This window comes from Ambystoma mexicanum, chromosome 1q, assembly GCF_040938575.1.
Source record: "Ambystoma mexicanum isolate Mex_15411 chromosome 1q, UKY_AmexF1_1, whole genome shotgun sequence".
Taxonomy (NCBI): Eukaryota; Metazoa; Chordata; class Amphibia; order Caudata; family Ambystomatidae; genus Ambystoma; species Ambystoma mexicanum.
This window is the reverse complement of record NC_090922.1, coordinates 1,253,630,395-1,253,648,260: the sequence shown is the minus strand read 5'-3', so window position 1 is coordinate 1,253,648,260 and position 17,866 is coordinate 1,253,630,395. Positions and strand designations below refer to the sequence as shown.

The 17,866-nt window shown below is 45.1% G+C and overlaps 1 protein-coding gene across 1 annotated transcript in view; it reads right to left on the bottom strand.

Annotated features, from left to right (window-relative positions):
• The window catches only part of PSMA4 (proteasome 20S subunit alpha 4), a 324,356-nt gene extending 309,593 nt beyond the window's left edge, over positions 1-14,763 (bottom strand). The window contains exon 1 of the mRNA XM_069642068.1: positions 14,606-14,763. The gene's annotated coding sequence lies outside the window, so the exon portion shown is untranslated. The remainder of the gene's footprint in view (positions 1-14,605) is intronic.
• Positions 14,764-17,866: the final 3,103 nt, after the last annotated feature.

Sequence of the window (17,866 nt, the reverse complement as noted above, 5' to 3'; positions counted from 1 at the left end):
GCCTTTTTCCAAGGTACCCGAAGAACGGTTGTCTGATCAATTTGCCCCGCTATCTCGATCCAGCACTCCGAGGGAATGTCGGAGTGGCATCTTGCTTCTGGAGGTCCAGCAGGAGTCCTCCGATGTTTCAGCAAGATTTGTTCACGGGAAGACGTTGCACAGCTCTCAGCCCATAGTATTGGCCGTTTTCAGCCCATGAAGGTCACAGCTTCTCAAGGGATGGCTCAAAATGCAGGTCTTCTTAAGACCGATTGGTCCCACCAGTCTAAGGGTAGGTGTCGTCTTCAGGCCTCCTGATGCATGGAAGTAGTAGTCAGCACAGGCAGTGGTTACACAGCAGTCATCCACAGTCGCTGAAATCAGCTACAGCCGTCTTCTCTTCTTCATCGGATTCAGCTCCACTGGTCGACTTTCTTAAGCTTGCGATGTATCCAGGAACCTAGCCAACCAACACACATACTACATTCAAACTTTGGGGTTGGGGTGTGGGGGGTTTCGTGGTAGCGAACTTTCCTAGCTTCTCCGTTTGGACTGGTTCTAGGCAGGCATGCCAGAAGACAAAGGGCTGCAGAGATTTGGACTCCTCCCTGTTTTCCTGTCTTCAGAGAACCCGGAAGCCACGGCGGCCACACAAAGGGTTCCTGTGAAAACAAAAAAATAAAACCAGGATCTCCCCCTCCCAGGACGGCAGAAGGAGGACCAAGAAAGGACAAGCACCCTAAAATAGCATAGCCAAAACAGAAAAAGGTGCAAGCCTGGGCTGCGATTGGCATCCATTCCCTCTGCAGAAATTGGCCTCTGCCCAAAAGAACCAATAATCTGGAATCAATGCACCAATACTCACCCGCATGGCCTAATATTTGTTTGTTTCACTGCTAAACCATTAAGATGGAGCAGAAGACGAAGCGCTACCACAGCATGGGACTTCCAGGAGGTTTTACATTCTAAACAATGCTATAGCCATGGCAAGCCAGGCCTTAAACATCTTCCCTAAATGTAGTCCTATTCTGCCCTATAAGTGACAACAAAGGGCATTCCAACTAAATAATCTTATTCACAATACACAGTGTGCCCTAAATAGCAACGCACACAGGACTCGGTAAAATGTACTTGCCCCCTTGCATGGTCAGCTGTTTTCAGGGGGGTTGTGTAGCCTTGTGTTACCCTATTTTTGTTGGCGAGTGTTCCCCCGAGCTGTTTTGTTGCGACATTGCATTAGCAAAGTCCGTATAGTTATTTGTAATTGTACATTGCATCCTCATTTCAATACATCAACATCGTGCAAGGTGCACTTGATTTTCAACGAGAAACACTGTTTTCAACGAGGACAATGAAAAAAACTCGCATGAAAAGCCCAGTTTTATTTTTCTCTCTCTCTCTCGTGCCTGTACTTCAATTTCAAGCACTGCCACTGTGTGCCATTGGACCATAACTGGGAATAAAGTACGACTGGTTTAATGCATGAGAGTGCCATTAACACAATGAGAGCAATGCGACTTGTAACAGAAATGATTAAAGGACAGGCAGGGTTTATGCTTTTTCGCCAAAATGCAACTTCCAGACCAAACATTTACCCAAAGGGCCCTGAGAAATGATATCCAGCGTTCTGAATAGTACTCAATCAACTCTCAGAATTCAGAGATGTCCCGATCTCGGTTTAGTATTATAATGAAGCCTTTCTGAATAATGGTAGACATTTCTCAAACATGTTGCCGACCCGTAAAAAATCTGTAGCCAGTGCAAAAACATTGTCAGCATGCGAGTTCATGGTTCCGACCGCAAATTCATCATTACAGTACTGGCAGTTGAGTGGTATTAAATAGTAGCATGGCGTTCACGCACCCGATTTACATCGTAGTTTATTATTAGCTCTTGGGCTTAGTTTTCCAGCTTGCACTCTTGCTTCACCGTGGAAGGCGCCTAGGATTCCATGGCATTCAATGGCTACAGGTATCTATGAGCGGAGTCGGGCGTTTATTCACTATTCACGTTGTGCATGGTCCTGGTGCAATTATTTCAGATATTTTCGCTCTGGCCAAATGTTGGCTTGCCGTGTTCTCATACATATTCCTGTACGATGATGGTCAGCCCTGCTACTCGTGTGCTTGGTGCACTTTATTCACCTGGGAGTTTACTTTTCATTTAACAGGCGTTTGGGTGCATTTGGCACGAAGGCCGTTTACACATAGGCCGCATTGTAAGACGTGTCTAAACAACCCTCGCGCCAAATGACCAGCGCAGAGAGTTAGTTTACGAGTCATTATGGCCAAAATCGGCTCTGCAGCCCCAGTGATGCACCGAAATGGCCGGCACCAAAAGGCCCGTGCCAAAACGTGGCGTACCGTCGAGTTAAAAAGTGCGAGATTGATATGATATGGCATTTATAACGCGCCTATACACACGTGTTTTAAAGCGCGAAAGTTATCCAAAGATTATAAAATTATCCTGGCTAGGCTCTGAACCGTCGATTAAATCACCACGCGATACAAAACCTTTTCAGGGAAGAGAATGTGTGCAACGGCTGTGTGCACAGGTGTTTTAGAGAGGAGCGAAATTATTTTGGCAGTATCTGACCCCTCCAAAAACAGGCGATAGTTTTAGGAGGGTGACATGTTCTTGAAGATCATACACATTTGATCTCCCTCATCAGCTCCTCTCCCAGATGAACGGTATAGCAAACGTCACAGCACAGGTAAAGCACAGGCAAGGCACCTTTTACTCTTACTCCATATGTACAGCACAAACCTATGCATTGAAAGACTCCCTTTTATAAAAGGGCAAACTTACATGCTACCAGCAGCCTTAGGTTGACAAGGCTGCAGAACATTTCCGAACCTCAAATCATATCCATATGTGTCACAAACCACCGCAGATATGCTTAGATGGGTCCCTCCGACTCCTGCTTAAAACTATACTGAAAAAGGAGGCCACTGGTTCAGGCCGTAACACTTGATGTCCCGAAGGGATGCCCGGGTGCCTGTAGACCTGTGTTTTGGAATACACACAGATTGAATAGGCAGCAAGAACTACACCACCAACATGAAGCAGCTCAAACTTGAACAAGTTTACCAGCTCACCTAAGCTACCACAGTGATGACGGCAGAGAGCAGCAAATGCCACTACACCACGCCACCAAGGTTAGAGCCCATGCTCTTCCACCTAGCTTTTTCATGCTAAACCACAGCCTCCGGAGACAAGGAAGGAAGAAGTTGGACAGCAAGTGCGAGTCTCATTCATTCATCGTATGAGCTCTCCAAGTTGATGGTCTTCTCTACAGCCTGCGAGAGAAGAGATGGCCAAGCAACATCAAGACCTTGCACAGGAACAGCCTGCTGCGAGTCGAGGCAGAAGGGGAGGGGCGGGGGGAATCGAGTTGAAGAGGCCAAGGAGTCATTGCCCACACAGCCTGTGACAAGACAGAAATGATTCTATGCTGATAAGTGGAAGGACAGTACGCTTGCTCAATCCCTGGAAGCTCCCGTAAGACCAGCCGGAATCTGATGACCAAACAGACATGTAAAGCAATCACTTTGGCGTCCGCTGCGATTATTACCTTGATCAGTCACAAGTGCATGTTCCTACAGCGATGTGTCCAGACCCTATTTAAAGGGAGCCTGCAGCCAACCCCAACCTATGATGGTTTCTCTTAATACGCGTAAACTTATCCAGAACCTGTTCTCCAATCACCCTTGCTACGCTTGACGTAGTAGAGAGCATCTTATCCATCCCTACATTGTGATATAGGCATCGTGACTTGGCAGAAGGATCCCTGCTGGTTCATGGAGGCCCTAGATAATGCCCATGCTGCACTCCCTCATTCCACCAGGGAAAGCAGGACAGTCAAGAAATAAAGTAAGATTCTCTAGGGGGCGGGGGGTAATGTGAGGTTCCGGATGACCATTTCCCTCCATCTACATCGCTCCATCTTCAAAGCATGTCCCTTGGCGTTCAGGGGTGTGGTGAGGCGCCCGAGATGAATGGTAGTGGGTGGTAACTGGTGGCCCGAAAACAAAATGGTGGCTTGACACGTTCATAGAGCAGGGGGAAAAAAGCTATCCTTGGGGCCAAGGATCGTTCAAAGGGGAAAGGGGCGGTACATGCATGCATACCCCCCCCCTAGAATGTGGCTTCTTACTGAGGCACATGTTTTTAATAAAAAATAGCATCAGTACAGCCCGGTTCCCCAAAGGCCATTGAATGAACGGTCCCTTTCGGTAAGCCTGCCATGCATACATTAATGAAATGTTGATGAGCCAAAGCGGAGGCCGTTCAATCACTTGAACCCGCTTCTTACGACGAAGAGCCGAGCCAGCACCCTAGCAATGCATCTACAAAGATTATCTGGAGCACTTTACTGCATCACCCTGGGAGCACGGAGGGACGCCACAACCACTGCGACAGCCCATACAACTTGGCTTCTCCCTGTGGTTCCCCATTGCCAGATGGGCAGCGCCAACATGTCACTGCTGTGGGCCAGACAAAGCTTTAATTCTGCCGCACCCCAAATAATGCACTAGATAAAATCGTACATGTCTTTTAAAAAAAAAAAAAAGACTTTTTACATTTTGTATGCAGTTGCTTTGTCTGGGGTAGTTTTAATAAGTTATGATTTTAAGAAAGTGCATTTCCCCCTTGCTGCTTTTAAATCGAAGCAACTTTGCCCCCTTCCATCAAGGGCAACCTGAAGACCAAAAAACAATTAACATTAAAGAAAACATACACAAGCAACAACTTGGTGAGCTTGTGATAATTCTCATGGGGATTGGTGGCTTTCCTTGCACCCTGCCTTTGCTCTATCTGGCATACCTACTTCCCCCCCTCTGCCATGGCGACATGATCGCGGGCAAACCTGGGCCTACAAAGAGAATGGGAGGGGGTTGCATGAGACAGGACAGAGGTGGGGCAACAGTGTTGTAGAATATTGCCTGGTCATTCTATGCCCATCTCCCCACTTACTGTGCCAAAATATCAACCCCCGACTACAGCTAGTCACCTCTTCCCTGCCATGCATCTATATGCTTTGTGCAGAGACATCTCTATGCGTGCCTTAACATGCACTGGCAGCACCGAACACTGAAAGCGTGCACTGAGGAGCCTGCGCAGACATATCCGTCAACAGCAGTCCCTGACCCTGTTAACAGGCAAAACTGCCCATATAAAGCACCTACAGCTTGAAATTATGCACCCCGACAACACGGTACAAATTAGGGGAGGATTTGCCAGCCCAAGAAACCGAGCAAGTGTGAATGGATAGATAAGACTGAAACCAACGTAGGACAGACCCAGAAAATCCACAAGAAGAAAAGAGAAAAGAGTGAACAACGGTGTCGAAAGCGGCTGACCAATCAAGGAGAATCAGAAGAGGAGAAAGACGAGAGTCACAGATAAGAGTAACACAGTCACTTTAACAATCGCTTTGAGTGGTGAGAATCGAAATCGGATTGAGGCAGGGAAGAATGGAAATGTAAGAGATAAAATGAGCGACTTGAGAGTAGACGAGACGTTCCAAGAGCTTGGAGAGATAGGGAAGAAGGGGTATGGGTCGGAAATTAGACAGGAGAGAAGGGACAAGTGAGAGCTTTTTTAAAGGATAGGAAGAATCGGAGCACGCTTAAAGAAAATGGGATAGGGTGAGGACAAAAGAGATATTAAAAAGAAGACAATAAACAGGGATAGACTTTAGAAATGAGAGGAAGGAACAGGATTAGAGGGAGCAGAAGCGGGATGAGCTCCAGACAGTAGAAATGTAGTGCGAGAAAGAAGGACATTCAAGCAGGGAGGCGGGGGATGCGAAAGAAGTGGAAGAAAAGACAAAAGCAGAGCAGAAAAGGGCAACTTCAGAGATAAAGGAGGAGGCGATTTGGGAAGCGAAGAGGGAAGAGTCGGGTCAGGGGAAGGAGGAGAGAGTATACAGGACAGCATTTGGAAAAGGCGACTGGGATGAGAAAAGAAATGAAGGAGATCAGAGTAACACGATTGATTGGCAGAAAGAAGAGCAATATGGAAAAAAGTGAAGGGAAGACAGTAAAGAAGAGTCAGAATATGACTTAGCCAGCGAATAGTCCTCCACATCGAGCAGAGCAGCGACGTGCGCCATGGTTGTGAGGTTTTATAGGTAGGCGAGAAAGGGGGAAGCATGGTAAAGCATGTCAAGGGCAGAAGACGGGGAGAAAGAAGCAGCATCGTCGGCAGAGATATGCAAAGGCAGTACGAGAGGGGCGGCGAGAGGCCCAGGAGGAGACAAAAGAGAGTGTGAAAAGCCAAGATCACGACGATAGCATGTATGAGAAGGGGAGGAAAAATGACAGAAAAGGAGAAGATGGTGATCAGGACACAGCGAGGCAGAGACAGAGGAGGTCTGTAAGGGAGAAGAGAAAATAAGGACAAGATGAGATCCAGAAGTATAGGAGGGAGCGGCAGGGAGAGGTAATAGGAGTCAAGGAACAGAGGACCTGGGACATTGCAAACGGTAGTGCATAGTAGTGTAAAGCGTGCAATTAAACACACCTCTGAAACATGGAGGCATTTGTTGACAGAAAATGCAATTAATATCCCCGACTAAATAAACACCAACAGCCAATAGCGGGACTAGCAAAGAGACCTGAAGCTGCTATGTGAAGGATAGACTGTGATAGGTGAATGTAAAAATTGGATATGGCAAGGGTAGAAAGATAGGGTCGTACAATTGGGGTGCAAGCCTTGGCACCCCAATTGTACGAAATTGTTTATGGTGTCATTGTGGATCTAGTAGCGAGTCCCATGAAATATTGTAGATTCAATAAAAGTACCTAAATGAGGAGGACTTTCCTCTCATGTGACAGTCAAATAATTTGATGCTGCAAAGGTGGGAGAGGATGCTGTGCCAGGAGGTATTGCTTGAAGAGACATTCCCTGCTCTAAAATCCAGCCAGCCAGACGTGTCCTGGGCAATGGAAGATCCTTACCTTGAACCCGAAAGCATGGATACCCTGCCTTGACTCTTCGGCACAAAGTTAATTTACTCAATTTCCGTAAAAACCTGAACACTGTGGAACAGGAATAGGTAGAGGAAAGTTTATGTATCCCCCCACCCCCAGTCACAATAATGATTCAAATGGGTTTTCTAACACAAATGTTTAGTATGGAGGCTTCAATACCAGAACGTTTTTGTATGCAAGAGGGGTGCCAAGCCACCTGACAAAAGCCCATAATATTTAGGGGAGCTGGGAGCTATTTAGCTCCTGGCTGTAGCATACAAGAGCCTGGTTGACATGAAACCAACCACAACCAGGACCTACTTTTGCCACCTCAGGCCAACAGATGCCAAATAAACCACAACTATGTTAATTTAACTCTCTGCATTAGGGACAATTAATAAATGCACATTACATAACATTTAAAGGGTAAGCGGTCATAAATAAAAAGGTAAAAATGTTATGTTGGCATCTTATGAGGAAGTTAGATTTGCAGAACGCTATGCACTAGCTCCTCGTTCCCCATTGGTAGCTTCAGGTCACTGATTAATACTGGATACCCACAAGCTGTTTTTAGCTCCTGTGTTTGCAATCTTAATTTCGACCCCTGTGGTCTATCTGGAAGAGCTCTGAAGACTGCTCCTGGAAAGTCCTTTGAACGAGTCTTCAGAAGTCTCTTTACTTCCTCACAAGTGTTTGTGAACAACAGACTAAGGCTTTATCAATTATTATTCGAGCTTTGTCAGGACTTTTTATCTCTTGACTATTGGGGAGATTACTCCCGACAGTTCTTGCTCCCTTTGGCATCTTACACATATGCTGGGGTTCCCACTGTGACCAGGGAGTTCACTCCTGAGGAATACTTGGCTCTTGGTTTTCTGAGTATCACCACTGTCATGAGGCAGGTTAATCCAAAGGAATACTCTTGAAGCTCTGTTGAGCTATTTAGCTCCTGCTAGCAGCCTACAATAGTCTGGTTAGCTTTACAACAACATATACCAGGAGCTGCTTTTGGCTCCCCAGGTCAATTGATGCTGAACAAACACCAATGAGGATGAGGATTTAACTCTGTGCATTTAGAACAATCTATAAATAAAAATTAGGGCACATTTAGACTGCATTTAAAGCATATGCGTTTATAAGTAATCGACACCATTATAGGTTTCCATCATGTGTGGGAGGTAGATTTGTGGAACGCTATGTACTAGCTCTTCATTCCCAGTACTAGATCCTGGTCACTGGTTGTTGCTGGATACCCAGACCCAGGAGCTGCTTTTAGCTCCTGTGCATCCAATCTTAATTTCAAGCACCGCTAGCCTCATAGGAAAGGGAAGTGACAAGATCCTGTGAATCGTCACAATAGGTAGGTAGAGCGAGATGGGTTAGATGTTTGTATTTATATATGTAGAGACTGTCTGGCACCTTTTTGTGTAAAATCACCCAATGACATAAGGAGGTCCTAAGTCTCAGGGATGATCAGGAATGTATGGCTTTTGCGGTGCAAGGGTGTCACTTGGACTAGTTGAAACCATGCACAAGAAAACGGGAGAGCCAACACCCTTCAGCTTTCTCCATAAGCCCTGAATGGAAGGCTCTAGACACAGGAAGGCTTGGAGGATCCACGGGCACCTTTAAATGAAGATGGTTTTGAACTGTGGTTCCTCATGAATGTATCATCCCCAAATACTTTACACATCTCATAAGACACCTCAAATTGTTCTCCGTTTCCCTGTACTTTTTTCATCAGCATAGAAGTGAAATGCTCATAATATGTGCAGTAACTATGTTGTGATTGGCATCCGCATATCTTAAATCCTGACACGATTTACAGCCTCATTGTTCTCATCTTCTTCCATCCCTATGCGAGTTTCTCTAGTTTAGAGACTCATCGAGAGGATTGTCCAAGCTAAAATGATCAAGAGAATTTCTGTATGTGTTCATTTCTAAATACAATGTCAGAATGAACATTTTTAAATTGTTATTCAGTTGATAAACATTTCACTCGCTGTTTTGTTCTGTTGACCAGTCATTAATTGCTCATTTACACTATTTCAACAACTTTAAGGAATGTTATGGTTAAGTTACTCGAACAACAACCTTTGAAATTCAGAGAATTAAAAAAAAAAAAAAAGAAAAAAAAAAAAGTTCAAGGGACATTAGGGTTGCAGCACAAAAAGAAAAATGAAGTTACGGTAAGCTATGCAACCATAACTCATACCCCTGCTGTTAAGATGAATTTGTACACTCTGGCCTGGTGGACATTAGGAGGCCACCCTAGTTCTAGTGAACAGGGGGAACTCTGAGGTTTGCCAAAACCCAATCAACATAGCAATGGAGAGCAGTCAAGGCTATTCTCAGGAGAGTGCGAGTGGCGTCGGGGTCCACACAGTGAAGCACACAATAATTCAAATTAGACAGGTATGTATAAAAATGAAATGTTAATTCTAGATCTCACAAACACACATACACTACAAAATGAAACAAGCAGGTGGTAATATTACGCAACAAATAAAATATATACAGCCCCCATAAGCATTCAATTACTTAAATCAATAAAAGAAGCTAAGTGGTCGAGTAAGATGGAACAAGTCCAATCCCTATGAAGAGTGGGGCCTTGTGCCCAAAAGTCGGAATGCTTCATCCCAGAATGTATCTGCAGGTAAATACTTGTGTTGGTGAACGGGAAGAGATGCAACAAAGTTACTGGTAAGTAAAAACGTGTTCTTATCTTTCAGGTTTTAATGTCAGTTGCGACGACCAAAAAGCAGTGGAATGGAAGGATACAAAGAGACTTCTTCTAAATGTTATCTTATGGAGGACGGAGAGACAGATGCTTTGCGTTTACTTACCCCTCCTACTGGGGGGGGAAGTGGGGTGTAGAGGGGAGGTTGGTTTTCCTACCGTTCGTTGTGGTGAGAGGTGCCCAGGAGCTGTGGGTACAAGGGTTCTTCCAGTCGGTTCCAGGAGCAGAGTGAAACCCTTGGCGATGGAGAAATGCAGAAAGCACTGATGCATAAACTTCACCGGACAGGCGAAGAAGAGTTAAAGCAACTGTCACCGAACACAGGCGGCAGGCATCCTTCCAGTCATGGTTGAAGACCTTCCAGATCAGGATCCCTTGAAACTGGGAGGCTGAAATTCGGTAGGAAAGCCACTTACACCACAAGCTCTGATCCACCGAAGTTCCATCTGCAAAAGGCAGAACGGCAACGGTTCCAGCGAGGTAGCCCATTGGAGATCTGGTCAGACCACTGGGTGGTCCAGGGACACTTACAACTGAATCCATGAGAACACATTGAGACTGGTTGGTCCCACCACTCGAGGGGTTGAAGTACTGCACAGGGCCTTCACAGATTAGGTTGTCCAACAGGGCTTAACTGTGCCAGACACAGGAGGGGATGCTGGGCCTCTTCAGGAGTCGTCTTCCGATCTTCAGTTGGCTGTCTTCTACACAGGATTCTCGTCTCCAACACTGATCTGAAGAAATGGCAGCAGGAGGCCATTTTTATTATCCCAAATCCAGCCTGAAGTCCGAGCCCATCAATGGTAACGATCTGCACCATTGAAACATCCAGTAGTTGCCCAATCAGGTACAACTATTGGTTTCATTCATGCCCCACAACTAGAATCATTGGTACCACTGATGTGGAGTGGGACCAGACAGTCCCACCAACTCCCTGAGCCATGCACACACTAAGGCATCACTAGGCCAAACAACAATACAGCCAAAGAACAAGTGAAAAATCTTGTGGCGTGGCCAGTTTAGGGCACTAGCCACGTGCGTTCAACACAGATGTGCACATTAGAAATAACACAAAAATTGTAAAAATAGCAGCTCGTCCTTAGGCACGTATAAAAGGAGCCAAAATTCCCAAGCATAAAAAGCTAGGGTGCTACACATGTATCCCCATGGCACTGCATTGTAAAATGCTATGTGCCATGTTAAAACGTTACAAAAAAGTGTAAAAGTCAAAAGGGAAACAGTTTCCGAGTACTGATGGTCAGAAGGACTGATCAGTTTCCCCATAACAAAATGAGCAAAATGTTGTAGTGAAGCTGAAAGGGCCAATAAAGGGTGTGCCACATTTTGACCCACAAAGGAAACTGTGCAGAATCCGTACTGAATTCCGCTTCCGCCCGAACCACCAAATCAACATAACTGCCACTGAAATTTTGCACAGGGTGTGGGATTTCGCTCCCATGTTTGTTTGTTTGTTTGTTTATTTATTTGTTATGCGCACCGGACCCTGAGGTAGCAGGGCGCAAGAGACAAGGCTGTTTACAGCTTGGTTACAGAAGTTACAAGTTACAGAGCATGCAAGTTACAGAGTAGGCAGTTTTTGTCTCTACAGGTGAGACAAGTACAAGTGCAGATATAGCGCCACCAAACAGTCAAATCAATGGCGAGCAAGATAGCAAGTCAGGTAGAGTGCAAGTGGAGGTGCGAGAGGTAGAGTGCCATTTATGTTGCATTCTCGGTGAGCCATTTTATAGTATTCTTTCTGAAGTTGTTGAACGTTTGGTCGGATCTAAGTGCAGGTGGTAGGGCGTTTCATAACTGAGCTGCCTTGACTGGGAAGCTGGAACCTCCAATAGTGGTAAATTTAAATCTGGGCACTAGGAGGCAGTTAGGGCTGACTGTCCTTGTAGGTCTGGAGGGATTCTTCCTATTGAAGCGTTCTGAAAGGTAGCTGGGGGCTTTGTTGTTTAAGCATTTATGGATGATGGAGGCAGATTTAAGGTTGATTTTTTCTTGAGTAGAGAGCCATTTGTGTTTACGTCTTATTTCTGATATATGTGCTCTTCTCGGGATGCTTAAGGCTGCTCTAAGTGCATTATTTTGGAGCACTTGAATTCTATTGATGATTTGTTTGGTTGTCCCTATGTAAAGGCCGTTACAGTAATCTAGTTTTGATAAGATGAGGGCTCTGGCTAGGATAAGACAACTGTCATCTGATAAGAAATGTTTCCCAGCACGTATTAATTTACATGTATAGGCCGTGGATGAGGCCAGTGAGTTCACCTGTTTGGTTAAGGATAGTGTTGCATCAAGGTAGAAACCTAAGGTTTTTACTTCTCTGGCGACCTTGATAGTGTTGCCATCGATGATGAAGGCTGAGTAGTTTTGGTTGAGTTTGGAGATGCGGGCTGCCGTGCCCAGGATGATAAGCTCTGTTTTGTCATCGTTCAAGCATAGGCCATGTATGGCCATCCATGCTTGAACGATGCTATAGACTCTGTTCACCAGAGCCAGGTCTTCAACATAATCCCCAGTAAGTGGTAAGAGAATCTGGGTATCGTCTGCGTAGTTGGTATAGGTGACACCCAGATTATCGAGATCGTCGAAGAGTGGCTTGGTGAAGATATTATAGAGTGTTGGCGAGTGTTGGCGAGTCCTGTCACGTGACGAGAAACTTCACACAGGTCCTTTTTTGATCCATGCTAGTAGGGCTGGGCAATACATCGAGTTTTGTATATCAATATATTTTCAGTATCGATGTAGGATGGGCAAATATCGTTAAATATCGCACAGGGGCAATGCGCTGGTCTTGGAAGCAAGACCGTGCAGAGCAACAGAGGTTCGAATTCCTGATCCGCGCTTAGAAAGCAAACTCAAACAATTAAATAAACATTGAATATATATGTTTACATACATAAACTACCATTTTTTTAATTAACATTTTGATATTTACCCAGCTGTCTGTATTCTCAAACATGAAGAGGAACCCTGTATTTACACTTTACTTTGATCAATGTCTAATAAAGGTGTTTGTAACATCTCACATGTAGTTGGTGGCTTACAACTGAGCAGATATATATCACAATTCAGCAAGATATGACTTTTGGTCAATATCACCCAGACCTATGTGCCAGTTTTGTGCAGCGACACGAGAAAATGTGCACAGTTTTTTCTTCATGCAGAGACACAAGAAACTTTGTGCAGGTCTTTTTTCAATCCATACTAGGTTTGAGCAGCAGCACCAGAAACTTTGCACAGATTTTTTGTTTGATCCATGGTAGGTTTGCATTAGCGGCACAAGAAACTTTGTGCCGTTGTTTTCGATCCATGCTAGGCTCGCACAGTGGCACGAAGAACTTCACGCAGCTTTTTGTTCAATTCTTGTTAGGCTTGTGCAGCTGCACGAGAATCTCTGCATTGCTCTTTTCAATACACAGGTGGCGCAACGGCAGATTTTGTCCCAATGGATCCAAGTCTTTCAGATTTCCTTTCCACGGCAGGCGGAACAGAATTTCACCCAGTCCTAGTGCTAAGGACGTCTATGTTCGTCCTGAATTACCAAAAGGAATCATTGCATACCTCCTCCCAACTCAAACATTTGGCGGGTGTCACCTGCCTTGTTTCAGCGGATTCACCCCCAAGTCCCCTACACGCCCATACACCTCAAAAGGCCTGCACCGGCTGATGAAATTAGGTGTTTTTCACCCGCCTTGGCGACAACACTAAAGGCTAAGAGCCATCATTGTAGGCTCCACAAACTCCAACATTTAAGTAGTGCACTAATTCCAACGCTTTACAATAAAAATGCTGCAGCAGACACTCAGTTTGTCGGAGAAAGTCACAATTTTCTAAGTTGCCTATGGTGTATCACCCCTCCTGGGAGCATGGTATCTCCCAGGGCTCATGGTCATGTCACGTGTCAGTGACCATGCGACGGAATCAATGAAAGGAGTCTCATTAGTCTTGGACCAACTGACTCATATGCGCTGTGTTGTTCTTACCAGCGCCAGCATGGCGCTGCATAGCTGGATGAGGGCCTGCCCTGCAGTTGTCCTCCACCAGGACAGTGCCCTTGCTGGGCAACGCTCTCCATGATGGTCTCCCCCAACCCCCATGCCAGTAGGGCCCCTGCCGGGAAGCCCTATTGGCATGCGCCTGCAGAGCCCCTGCTGGGCAACTCTGCATGCAGACGTCGATGCCCCTGCTGGGAAACACCGGCGCCGTCTTTGGTGTTGGCATGGGTGCTCCCAGGTCATGGAAGAGCCTGTGTGCTCGTGGGCTGGCAGGGTATCCCCTGTCAACTAATGTAAACTGGGTGCCCCCAGCATGTTGGCTGGGTCCGTGTGATCACAGCTCATCGGGGTGATACCTGCAGTTAAGTACGGTAGGTGCCTCCACCACCCCACAAGCTGGCTCATGTGCCCATAAATCAGCCCGCAACAACAATGACAAGGTATGTGCTGGATGCCCCCAGCGATGGACTGACTGGCCTGCGTGACCCCAGGTGCAGTCACAACAGTGCCCATAACTAATAATTGTTCTAATCCGACAGTGACTGCTTCGCTCTTAGTGCTTGCAACCTCCGGAATAGTGTTTAACATGGAGGCTGCGCTGCGAGAAGGAAATGCTTCTACTGCTTTGACCTGTGCTGGATGTGTTTCCAGAAAGCACGTATGTTCACAGTAGTCGAGATGTGGGTTTTAAGTAAGGAAAATATACACAATAACATCCAATTTACTTCCAAAAGTGGTGGGGAACGAGGTAAAGCAAGGTGTACTGTCAGGCGCGGGCTGTGCGCCGAAGGATCTATCAGGATTGCACAGTCACTGTACCACCCCCGTCCCTCACTCCTCACAGCCATCAATCCCGGGTCCCATTTTCACTCTCCACATTAACGAGGTTCCAAACTTACCGCGATTATGCAAGGATCCCGTAATCAGGACTGCACAGTTAGAAGCAAACAGAGAGATACCGGCAAACAGTGCTCTGAAACAGGGACAAGTGAGCACGAAAAGGTTCACGCATGCGCAGAATAGGCAGCCCAAGAAGAAAACGAAAGTGAGGAAGCAGGAAAAATGGAGGCCCTAGAGCTAGAAAAGGTACTCCAGGAACGGCTTCGTCATTCTAGGACCGAACATTTACTATCGGCATACATTCTTATTATATCTCTGGAGAAACAAAATTCTAAAATAAATACTCGACTCAATGAGAATCATTTTTTAAATAAAAATGTAACATATCTTTAGATATGCAGACACAATTCTCAACAGTATTACATATCGAAATATAAATACTTTAGAAATCGTGGCAATCTCCAATATTTTGATTAGTAGCATCTCTTCAAAATTAACGCGGTGAACGAAATGTTAAAATCAGCGGCGCCCGGCATTTTACAGACTTCCTCAAAGCTGGCTCGTCAGTCACCTTCTTCTATGTTTTGTGTATGCGGAAGCCGAGAGCAGGGTTTTAATTAAAAAAATAAACTTTTACCACAGAGTTCTATACTAGAATTCTGTGTCCTATGAATTCATTGTGAAGAGCTTAAGAGAGACGACCAGCTCTAACATACTGATCAATAACTTTACTTCTCGATCAGTAAATATATATAACACTTCAAACAATCTGCACTATAAAGCAAACTACAATTTCCGTGAAAGTAGTCTTTTTGTAGTTCCAACTCGAATGCCTGTACTGTAACATCACGTGACCGTAGCCACCAATCCTGCTCCCTGGTACTCCATAACCGAGTCCGCGGTCAACTCTCTCTTCTTCCGCCACTGACGGATCAAAACTGTAAGCAAGTTAAAGTTCTCTCGTCGTATCTCCTCTTACTACACAGCCCTACCCATAAGCAATAACATCAAATTAGTTTTTAATAACAATTTTGCAAGTTATCTTATTTAGATTTACATTTACATGTATTACTTAATATTTATTGTATTTAATAATCCTTACGTTACAAATTATTCATCAACAATTTGTATGTTTATCAATTTGTTGTAATGTTCTCCTAATCATTAATACAAATAATGTAACATAAAAATAAAATGTCAAACTCAACAAACTCCGAAACTGTAATGCAGAACTATTTCATTCTAAGCTTGATGACTTGACCTTTGCACCTCATCATGATCCTGCTGGCATGACTTCGATACCCGCAAGGGGAGATCATACATGCTAACCCTCGCGATTTAGGTGTGAAACTCCTGCTATTTCCCATTAAAACTATTGCTATTTTTCACTTTCTCTCGCCTAAAATAAATTAGCCCCAATGCAATCCTATAGGAGTTCATTTTTCCCGCAGTTGGAAACAAATCTCCAACTGAAGTGCTTCCGAATGTTGGCATATATGTTATATTATCTTGCATTTGTATAGCGCCTACTGTCATAGTAAATGGCGTCAAAGCGCTTTTGCCTGTCAGGCAAAGGAGTAGTATAAGAGAACATTCAGTAGTGGTAGGGTAGAGCAAAATTCAAAGTAGATAATTGGGAGGAGGATGACGGATACATAAGGTGATCAGAAAAGTATGAGAAGGAAAAGGTGGAAGAGCTATGTTTACAATTGGACTGTCATTTGTGAAGGAGGAGGGCTCCTGGACTTTACAATCCTACACCGACGGGGAGCGTGTGGTGTGCGCAGTGTGTACTGCAGTTTGGCAGGAAGTGTTGCTGGTATTTCAGCGTTCATGCTGCAAGCCTGACAGGCTGTCTACACCGTCATTTGTGAAGGAGGAGGGCTCGTGTACTTTAAAATCCTACACTGGCGAACATCGTGCAGTGTGTACTTTAGTTTGTCCGTTCGGCAGACGGTGACAAACGGAGGAAAATCACCTACAATCAGCATTTGCTCCCCAGACCATCGTTAAGGAGTGCTGATGAGTGTTATTCTTGCCGGACTCGCGTGTATGCACAATCTCTGTAGCAGGGTCAAACAAGTAAAAATGCGCCTCTCTCTTTCGGTAGCAATGCAACTTGCAGTAAACTTACCTCTACCGTTGTCACCCGGCGAGGGTCCGTCCGAGGTGAATACGGCCCCGGCTGTGGTTGCTCCGTCCGTGCAATGTCAAAAGAACTGAAGCATAGAGTTAATAGCCCTATGATAACAGCTTTCTTTAACCCAGTGTGGGAACTGGTGGAGTATGCTAACATAGATCAATTTATGACCGAAGCAGCACCTTTGACTCCTTTTGCCATGCAAATAACGAACATCTCTGACAACAGCATTTTGAGCGCGTCTGAGTTTGTTAATGACCAGCATCAGGGTGTACAGGCAAGTCTGGAGGATACCCACACTTAATGGAAGTATCAACTCACGATACCGATTCCTCAATATCTTCCTATGTGTCTGCTCCTGCTCCGGTGTCTCCCAGACATATGTCTGCATTGTTGAAATGCATTGACAATGGCATTTCTGCTCCTGTGGGCGAAGGGCAGGACAGCCTACTTCTCGAGATAAATCAAGTGCTGTGTGCGCTATTGGCCCTTTACGAAAATCTGGAAGCAGAATCTCGGATGAACTTTACCTTGTTAGTCATTGTTATTTAAAGGGATGGTCTAGTAAAAATGTTTATTTAAAAAATAGATAGGCAACATAAAAAAAAATACTAGCATTCTCTGTTTTAAAACTTCCTATGTAAAATTTTGAGCTATTCAAGCTCAAAATTCGCAAAAGCAAGCACATGGGCGCATCCATTTTGTGAAATGGAGGCCCTCCTGTGCTGGCTTTTGCTTTTGCGGCACTAATGAAGGAAAAGCCAGCCAGCTGTAGTAAACAAAGGCTACCGCTGGGTGGCTTTCCCTTCATTAGTGCTGTAGGCGGAGGACGGGGACCGGAGACCAGAGCAGGAAAGCTGCAGCTGAATCTCGGTAAGTGCTATTTATTTATTTTTTTAAAATAAGCACTAGCTGCGTTTTTTTTTCAAAGTTTTCCGGGCTGGAGGAGCCCGGAAAACTTATTAATAAAACCGCAGCTTTAAAAACGTTGTATTTATGTTTGCGGTCGCTTTTGAAGCGACCGCAAACATAAATACAACGTTATTGTGTTGGAAAACGCTGCGGTTTTTCTTTCCAAGTTTCTCAGGCTCCTCCAGCCCGGAAATCTTAGAAAGCCGGAGGAGCCTGAGAAACTTGGAAAGAAAAACCGCAGCGTTTTGCAACACAACCGCGTGTGTTT